Source organism: Giraffa tippelskirchi, chromosome 7, assembly GCF_054371585.1.
Source record: "Giraffa tippelskirchi isolate mGirTip1 chromosome 7, T2T-mGirTip1v1.2.pri, whole genome shotgun sequence".
Lineage (NCBI taxonomy): Eukaryota > Metazoa > Chordata > Mammalia > Artiodactyla > Giraffidae > Giraffa > Giraffa tippelskirchi.
This window is the reverse complement of record NC_137281.1, coordinates 135,007,920-135,018,277: the sequence shown is the minus strand read 5'-3', so window position 1 is coordinate 135,018,277 and position 10,358 is coordinate 135,007,920. Positions and strand designations below refer to the sequence as shown.

General features: G+C 35.0%; 1 long non-coding RNA gene across 1 annotated transcript in view; it reads right to left on the bottom strand.

Annotated features, from left to right (window-relative positions):
- Nucleotides 1–286: 286 nt before the first annotated feature.
- The window catches only part of LOC145513442 (uncharacterized), a 185,999-nt gene continuing 175,927 nt past the window's right edge, over nucleotides 287–10,358 (bottom strand). The window contains exon 7 of the long non-coding RNA XR_014059398.1: nucleotides 287–443. This is a non-coding gene — a long non-coding RNA (uncharacterized LOC145513442). The remainder of the gene's footprint in view (nucleotides 444–10,358) is intronic.

Sequence of the window (10,358 nt, the reverse complement as noted above, 5' to 3'; positions counted from 1 at the left end):
TTATTTCAAGATAGCTACACAAACACATGTAAACATTTAAGTTTGTAACCTTCCTTCAAGCTTATTTAAAATGACTTAGAAGTATATTAAATCATTTTGACTGCATAAGAGGATGCAAAATAAGAAAAGTAATTACTGTAGATTAAATAATGGCATATGATTCATTCCCATGATTTTTGAGTGATGTACTCTAAAATTTGTATGCAAAAGATTTTATGTGTGTTAAATTTTCATTTGCACTGGAGACAGTAAAGGTATTTGTCAATTCATGAGCATATTCTAGGTAATTTCCCAAACGATACACTTCTAATTACAACACTTTGTTAAATCATGTTGTGCTTGGTCCCATGGCACTCCTGCTCTGCTGGTGGCATCCGCTTGAATTACTTCATTTGCAAATGTAAGGCGGCTGTTTTATTAATGGAAACTCCTTCTGTAATACACTAAGATGAAAAAAAAAACACTGATTCACAAAAGAAATAAAATTGCATGACAAAATATTTTGACAGAGTGAAGAATAGAAAAGTAAAAGTATAATAGGAAAACTCTTCACTCTTGTAGCCTCTCTCATAGTTACTTTATCACAGTAATATTGAACATTAATACTTTTAGAAGCTTATTTCTTTTTAATGTTGAAAGAGTAAGTGAACTAAAGATGTTTTCCCACTATAACATGCTGAGTACTGGAGACCTGGGAGAGCAATCAGTAGGAAAATTTTTGCTTTTTCCTCTTTCTAGCTCATCAGGGTTAAAATAATTCTCTGCCTTTGTTTTGTTCTGTCATTTTGTACATAACCAGCACATATGGCCAATCCTTGGGAGAGTGGCACGTTTAGGGCTGAGAAAGAGGGATTACTTTGTTTCTGCTCTATAGCAAATGGCAAGTAAACAACTTGTAATTCTTGGGCCAATAGGCCTTTTGATGTGTTAATACCATATCTGTGTTACTGTTGGCATAAGAGATACCAATGTAAAATGAAAAATCCCAGTGTATTTCATGACTTGACATTGCAGTTTTGATAGTCACTGGGATATGTTAAAGTCTTCATTTATTCACTTTCTTTGTTCAATATTGTACCATTTTAAAGATGAGAATAATGTTAAATGTGTAACATCTATTTTGGACATGCCTAACTGATATCATCTTATTAAGGTCAGTGTTTTAGAACCAATGGGAGAATAGAATCAAATGTGATGGAAAATATAAATTAACTTCTGATAAAATTAATATAAATACTCCAAATTTATGACATTTCATGCTGATTATTTTCTGTGCTGACTGAAGAATATTGCACAATGTGAGAGTTGTAAGCTAAGTTTTATTTGGGGCTAAATGAGGACTAAAGTCCAGGAGGCAGTCTCTTGGGTAGCCCTGTGGTTAATGTATGTATGTATATATATATATATATATATATATACACACACTATATATATATATATATATATGATTAAAGTGAAGGGGGAATACATCCAATCAAGCTTTTCTAGATAGGCAAAGATGTAAGAAATTGGGCTTATAATAATAATTTTATCCTGTAAATACCTTTCTGAAGGTTGGTTCTGTCAAGTTTTTCCTAGAGCACAGAGTGCCTCATTCCTGATCTCCACCCTGAATTTCTTTCAGAGTGTGTTAAAGTCAGCTAGGACAGTGGCTAGTAAGTTCATTCTTGCAGAATTTTGTGTGTGTTAAGTCGTTTCAGCCATGTCTGACTCTTCGTGACCCAATGGACTCTAGCCTGCCAGGCTCCTCTGTCCATGGGATTCCAGGCAAGAATATTACAGTGGATTGCCATTCCATCCTCCAAGGAACCTTCCCAACCCAGGAATCGACACTGCCTTTCTTATGTCTCCTGCATTGGCAGGTATGTTCTTTACCACTAGGGCCACCTTGGAAGTGGTAAAACACATACATACAATGAGTTCATTCTTGCAGAACCAGATGACAAACAATAATTTTTAGTTGGTAAATGTCTACTACTTACAAGCTCTATCCCTTATTTGCAGTACATCCTTGAGAAAGCTACTGAACCTCTTTATGTTGCAACTTCTCATCCATAAAGTAGAAAAAATAATTATATCATATAGTTGTTGTGATGATTAAATGAGATAATACAAGTAACCAGAAGAAAAAGTCAAAGAGGAAAACATGATCAATACAATATATTCAGTTTTCTTCTAAAGTTCCTGCTGTTATGTGCTGACCCAGTTTGATTGCCTCAGGAGCAAGAACAAATGTGTGAGTTACATGAGGATGCAAACGTGCTCTCTGAAAGGTCACTGAAATACTGCCCAAGTGACCATGTGATCTGAAGAGAAATAGGGCTTTATGGAATGTGGCTTTTTGCAGTGTTGACTCTTTCTGCAGGTTTAAATATTCTTCCAGACAGATCATATGTTTCTGGATTTAGGAAGCAACAGATGGCAAGTACCATACTGTTCTAGTTAGTGAGGAGTGGTGTACATTTTCTTAGCTCTCCTACATCTCAAGTCAACAATAGATTGTGTCAGCACTTCATGAAACAAAATTTTTCCTAAGGAAGAAGAAACTATGATATAGTAAAGTATGTATTAGCATAAAGGCATAAGTCATAGTCTTGTGGGAATGATATTCCTAAAACCTCTTCCAATTTTCTTTTTTTTATAAAATATAAAATAACACTAAAGAATAGAAAGATGAGAGTTCAAATCAAGCTGTCTGCATGGAGCCCATGAGAGCACTAGATATAGATCAACTTCAGAGAATAGAGATAAGATTTTCAAACCCAGCCTTTGGTTAAAATCATGATATGAATGATACTTATCATTTAGACTTTTCATAATGAAGTACCCCTTTTGTAATTCGTTTTTAGTATCCAGAACCCTGAAGTATTATTTATCTAAAAGTCACAATATTAAAATGAATATTGAATAAATGACTGAAGTTAGGACAATGTAAACTGATTATATAGAGGCCACTTATTTTTTCCACTGAGAATGAAAGAAATAAAGGACAAAATAGAATAAAATAAAAATGTTCAAGTGGCCAAAATTGTTTTTCATAATGCTTGTAGGACATTCACCTGATGACAGGCATAAAAGCTTAAAACCATTCAACTCAGGCAAACAAAGTACCGATTTATGTTACAAAGGAAGGATTATGGCACTTTTTTTTTCTCAGTAGGGAAATGGAGCTTCTGGTGAAATCTCCATCAAGAAATTACTCCTGAATACAACCCCCATCCATCTTAGTACAAATCAAGGATGGTACATAGACACAAAAATAAATGAAATCATTTCCAGGAAGTAAAGACAGAAGGCTGACTTTTACTATTAGTTTTTTCTTTTGTTGGGCATGGACAATGTTAAGGACTCTTACTTAAAAAGAGCAAGTAAAGAAAGATTTTAAAAATTGACCAATAGTCATACCCCTTGAGTCCTTGCTGGACAAATCATCAAAGCATAGGAAAAATTATTTGGAGGATAGACATTTCGGTTAGCTGGGAGTGTTTACTTTTTTGTTCAGGTAGTCATGGAACAAAATATTTATGTAAGAATATCTGGCTCATATATATAAACATTTCAAGTTAACTATATATTTAACCAGCATCTTAGAATGTAGTTTCAAAAATTCTTAAACTCATATGATGTTGATGAAGTTATCATTAGCTAATCTGGACATTATATCTAGAGTGGATAAAAACAGGCAAACAATATGCTTTATATAATATTTCTTAACAAAGCTTATTTCCATATATAGGTGCTAGCATTTTTTTTTTTGCCATTTTGAAAAAGGACTCATTACTTAAAAGGACTCATTATTTTGATTTAAGAGGTCTGCTACTCTTAAACCAAAATTCACAAATACTCTATATGTGGTTCCAAATATTATGTGGATTTGAACTGAAAAACTACTGAAAATGGAGGTGGGGCCTTTTAGTGGTGAGTACAAAGTCATCTCTATAAGTGGCCACTGACGTTGAAGGAGGAAAGATGAGAGGCAAGAGAAATTATACAAACTCAAAACATGGCAGGATGGGGACATTAAATATTGAGGCCAACATTTCATGTGTACAGCAGTTCCTGAAGACATCAGATTGAGCATCACTCAATCACTAGGAAACATTTTAAATAATATTGGGATAGTCTATTCATCATGAAGACAAAGAACATACATAAAACTATAACATGATAGAAATGAGTTGGCACATTGTTGTTTACAGGTTAGTTAGAAGAAATAAAGCAATTACTTGGAAACTACAAACTACCAAAATTCAACCAACATGAACAATGCCACCTGCATTGCTGTATATTCATCAATAAAAACCAAATTGTATTTAAAGGACCCCAGAGAGAAATCACCAAGTACAGCTGATTTCACAAGGAAATTTTACCAAAGATTTAAAGAAGAATTACTACCAAATTAACACCTATTCCTCAAGAAAACAGAAGAGGATGGAACACTTCCCAACATATTTTATGAAGCCAATACCCTAATAGCAAAATCAGACAAAAGGGTGAGAGCATGCATACAAATACACACAAAGCACCAGTAACCACAGAACAATATCTCTCATGAATTTAAGCCAAAATCCTTGACAAAATATTATAAAGCCAGTGGGATTTATGAAAATATTAAAATGTATAAAATTAATACCAAATATTATAAATCCAATGTATGAAAATATTTAATATTAAAATATTAAATCACTACAACAAAGTAAGTTACTCCAGCAGGCAATATTGGTTCAATTCTAGAAAAACAATTAATGTAATCTACCACATTCAGAAATTAACAAAGAAAAAAAATCATATGATCATATGCATTTATGCAGAAAAATCATTTCACAAAATTTAGTACCCATTCATGGTAAAAAGAAACAGAAAAAAACCTTCAGCAAACCAAGAACAGAGGAGAATTTCTTCAATCTCATAAACAACATGTACACAAAAACTACAGCTAGCAGCACACTTAATGTTGAAAAACTGAATTATTTCCCTTTAAGATTAAGACAAAACTATCCACTCTCACCATTCTTCAGCAAAGAATTAGAATTTCAAGCCAGTGTAGTAATGTAATAAAAATAAATAAAAGCCAATAAAATATACCTAATGTTTTACAATAAATGTTAAAAATGAAGTATAACCTGTAAAAATTAGAAATCACTTTATTGTATCCCTGTTGACTCAGACGGTAAAGAATCCACCTGCAATGTGGGAGACCTGGGTTCAGTCCTGGGGTTGGGAAGATCCCCTGGAGGAGGACATGACAACCTGCTCCAGTATTCTTGCCTGGAGAATCCCCATTGACAGAGGATCTTGGCAGGCTATAGTCCATGGGGTCACAAAGAGTCAGACATGACTGAGTGACTAAGCACACAGCACAATATTTTATATATATATATATATATAAAGATTAGATTTGGGAAAAGAAAATAGAAAACTGTTTCTATTTATAGACACATGATTGTCTGCATAGAATATTTGAGGTATCTACCAAAAATTCTTGGAATTTGTAGGGTCAGCAAGGTAATAGGATGAATGATCAACACATAAAAATCAGTTCGATTTCTATTTACTAAAAAAAAGCAATTTGAAACAAAAACTAAAACTCCAGTATTGTTTATAATTGCTCCAAATAAAATTAAGTATTGATACTTATGTACTAAATATAAACATATATTTCCTATATGATGCAGCAACTATACGCTTGGGCATTTGTCCCTGAGAAATGAAAATTTATGTTCACACAAAAATCTGCATATAAATGTTCACAGTAGTTTTAATGCTGAGTAATTGGAAGCAACCTAAATGTCCTTAAATGATGAATGAATAAAAAAATTGGTGCATTTATACCATGAAATGGTATACTTCAATATAAAGGAAGGAACTATTTGCATAGCAATGATCTTGGTGAATTTCCTGGAAATTTCATTGAGTGAATAAAGCCAGTCTCAAAGGTACAAACTGTATGATTTTATTTATATAATATTACTGAAATACAATACTAGAGAAAGAGAACAGATTAGTAGTTGCCATGGTTTAGGGATACAGAAAGGGCAGTGGTCGTGGCTAAAAGTAGTAAAAGAGAGCTCTATGGTGATAGAATATATCGGTTGATTGTAGTAATGGTTGCACAAAGCTATATATGAGAAATTAATAAAAACTGTGTAACTCTATACATACACAGACATGAGTATATGTTATGCCTGTGAGACCTGAATAAGATGGTGGATTTTACTGAAGAGAACATTGATTTTGTATGCTTTGTACTCTTTGTACATTTTAGGACATCTTTCTTCATTCTACAATTAGTGATTGAATTATAGATTAATTGAATGAGCCTTTTAAAATTTAAGGATTTACTAATGATTATATCAAGATTGCTGGGAGAAATATATATCAATAACCTCAGATATGCGGATGACACCACCCTTATGGCAGAAAGTGAAGAACTAAAGAGCCTCTTGATGAAGGTGAAAGAGGAGAGTGAAAAAGTTGGCTTAAAGCTCAACGTTCAGAAAACTAAGATCATGGCATCTGGTCTCATCACTTCATGGGAAATAGATGGGGAAACAGTGTCAGACTTTATTTTTTTGGGCTCCAAAATCACTGCTGATGGTGATTGCAGCCATGAAATTAAAAGACGCTTACTCCTTGGAAGGAAGGTAATGGCCAACCTAGATACCATATTTAAAAGCAGAGACATTACTTTGCCAACAAAAGTCCGTCTAGTCAAGGCTATGGTTTTTCCAGTGGTCATGTATGGATGTGAGAGTTGGACGGTGAAGAAAGCTGAGCGCCGAAGAATTGATGCTTTTGAACTGTGGTGTTGGAGAAGACTCTTGAGAGTCCCTTGGACTGCAAGGAGATCCAATCAATCCATCCTAAAAGAGATCAATCCTGGGTGTTCATTGGAAGGTCTGATGTTGAAGCTGAAACTCCAATACTTTGGCACCTCATGCGAAGGGTTGACTCATTGGAAAAGACCCTAATGCTGAGTAGGATTGGGGGCGGGAGGAGAAGGGGACGACAGAGGATGAGATGGTTGGATGGCATCACCGACTCGATGGACATGGGTTTGGGTAGACTCCGGGAGTTGGTGATGGACAGAGAGGCCTGGCGTGCTGCAATTCATGGGGTCGCAAAGAGTTGGACACGACTGAGTGACTGAACTGAACTGAACTAAATGATTATATTGATTATCATTCTCAAAGCTATTGTGTTACAAATAGTTTAAATTATGAGATAAATAGATAATGTAATCTAAAAGATCCTTTGCCTTGAAAAGCTAGAAGATCCAAAGATGTAAAAGATTGATTTTGATTTAAGTAGTCATGGAGCCTATTTTGCAAAGAGAAAAATAATATGAATAATCAAAGTTATAGGATTTTCAAAAAAATATTTCTGAAAGGTGAGTTAGAAAATGTAATTCAGCTGAATGGAAACCCTAAGCCTCTATGGTAGCCAAGTTAAGACTGTGTTTTGACATCTAGCTCTGTTAAATGCTTTGTATATTAAACATGAAAAAAAATTACAAATAATTGGAAAAGTAATTACTAATAATTGGAAAAAAGAAAACAAAAGTAAACATTTAAAATCTAATTGATAACTTTTATCTATTTTTAACTTCTATTTTATATTGAAATATAATTGATTTACAATATTATGTTAGTTTCAGGTATGCTAAGTCGCTTCAGTCATGTCTGACTCTGTGCAACCCCATAGACGGCAGCGCACCAGGCTCCCCCGTCCCTGGGATTCTCCAGGCAAGAACACTGGAGTGGGTTGCCATTTCCTTTTCCAATGCATGAAAGTGAAAAGTGAAAGTGAAGTCGCCAGTCGTGTCCGACTCTTAGCGACCCCATGGACTGCAGCCTACCAGGCTCCTCCATCCATGGGATTTTCCAGGCAAGAGTACTAGAGTGGGGTGCCGTTGCCTTCTCCGGTTTCAGGTATATACCAAAGTTATTCAGTTACACATATAAATAGTGAAAGTGAACTCGATCAGTCGTGTCCGACTCTTTGAGACCCCATGGACTGTAGCCTACCAGGCTCCTCCGTCTATGGGATTTTCCAGGCAAGAGTACTGGAGTGGGTTGCCGTTTCCTTCTCCAGGGGATCTTCCCAACCCAGGGATCGAACCCGGGTTTCCCTCATTGCAGGCAGCCGCTTTACCATCTGAGCCACCAGGGAAGCCTGCATATATACATATACATACAAATACAGCTCTTCTTTTCAGATTCTTTTCTCATTTGAGTTATTATAGAATATTGACTAGAGTTCCCTGTGCTATACAGTAGGTACTTATTGATTATCTATTTTATATATAATAGTGTGTATATATTAACCCCAAACTCCTAATTTAATCCCTTCCCACTCACCTTTCCTCTTTGGTAACCATAAGTTTGTTTCCAAAGTCTGAGTCTATTTCTGTTTTGTAAGTAATTTCGCTTGTATCATATTTTTTAGAATCCACATATAAGAGATAACATATGATATTTGCCTTTTTATATGACTTACTCCATTTAGCATGATAATCTCTAGATCCATCCATGGTGCTACAAATGGCATTACTTCTTTCTTTTTTATGACTGACTAATATTCCATTGTAGGTCTGTACCACAACTTTATCCATTCATCTGTCAATTGACATTTAGGTCATATCCATATCTTGGCTATTGTAAACACTGCTGCAATGAACATTGGTGGTTTAGTTGCTAAGTTGTATCCAACTCTTGCAACTCCATGGACTGTAACCCTCCAGGCTCCTCTGTCCATGGGGTTTTCCATGCACATGAACATGAATATTAGGGGCATGAGTATTTTTGATTTATGGTTTTCTCCTGATATATGCCTGGGAGTGGGATTGCTAAATCATATGATAGCTCTACTTTTAGTTTTTTAAGGAACTTCCATACTGTTTTCCATAGTGGCTATGGCAATTTACATTCTCACCAACAGTGTAGTCGGATTCCTTTTTCTCCACACCCTCTCCAGGATTTATTCTTTGTAGAAATTTTTTTTAATTTTTATCTTTTATTGAAGTTAAGTTGTTGTATAATGCTTCAGATATACAGCACACTGTTTCAGTTATATATTCTTTTTAAGATTCCTTTCCATTATAGTTTACTACAAGATATTGAATATATTGTGGTTTGTGAACTTTTTGACAATGGCCATTCTGACTAATGTAAGGTGATACTTCATTGTAGTTTTTATTTGCATACCTCTAAATAATTAGCTGTGTAGCTCAACTTTTCATGTTCTTCATGGCCATCTGAATATCTTCTTTGGAAAAATGTCTATTTAGATCTGCCCTTTTATTTTTTTTTTTTTTTGGATTGGGTCTTTTTTTTTTTTTAGTGAGAGCTCCATGAACTGTTTGGAAATTAATCTCTTGCTGGTTGCATCATTTGTGGGTTTTCTCCCATTCTGTGGGTTGTCTTTTGATTTTTTTATGGCTTTCTTTGCTGTGCAAAAGCCTTTAAGTTTAATTAGGTCCCATTTGCTTATTTTTGTCTTTATTTTCATTACTCTAGAAGGTGGATCAAAAAATATATTGCTCCAATTTATGTCAGAATGTATTCTATGTTTTTCTCTAAGAGTTTTATGCTGTCCAGTCTTACATTTAGGTCTTTAATCAATTTTGAGTTTATTTTTGTGAATAATGTTAGGGAATGTTATAAATTCATTCTTTTACTTGTAGTTATCCAGGTTTCCCAGCATCATTTACTGAAGAGACTGTTTTTTCTCCATTGTATATTCTTGTCTCCTTTGTCAACCATCATTTGGCTTTAGATTCATGGGTTTATTTCTGGGCTCTCTACTTCATTCCTTTGATCCATATATCTGTTTTTGTGCTAATACCACTCTGTTTTGATTGTTGTAACTTTGTAGTATTGTCTGAAGTCTGGAAGTTATGTATCCAGCTTCTTTTTCTTAAGAATTGCTTTGTCAGTTCTTGTCCTTTTATGATTCCATATAAATTTAAGATAATTTGTTCTAGTTATGTGAAAAATGTTTTTGATAATTTGATAGGGAAGGCAATGGCACCCCACTCCAGTACTCTTGCCTGGAAAATCCCATGGATGGAGGAACCTGGTAGGCTACAGTCCATGGGGTTGCTAAGAGTCACATACAACTGAGCAACTTCACTTTCACTTATCCCTTTCGTGCACTGGAGAAGGAAATGGCAACCCACTCCAGTATTCTTGCCTGGAGAATCCCAGGGACGGCGGAGCCCGGTGGGCTGCCGTCTATGGGGTCGCACAGAGTCGGACACGACTGAAGCGACTTAGCAGCAGCAGCAGCAGCAGCATTAACTCTGTAGATGGCTTTGAGAAGTATGGTCATTTTAACAATACTAGTTCTTCCAGTTC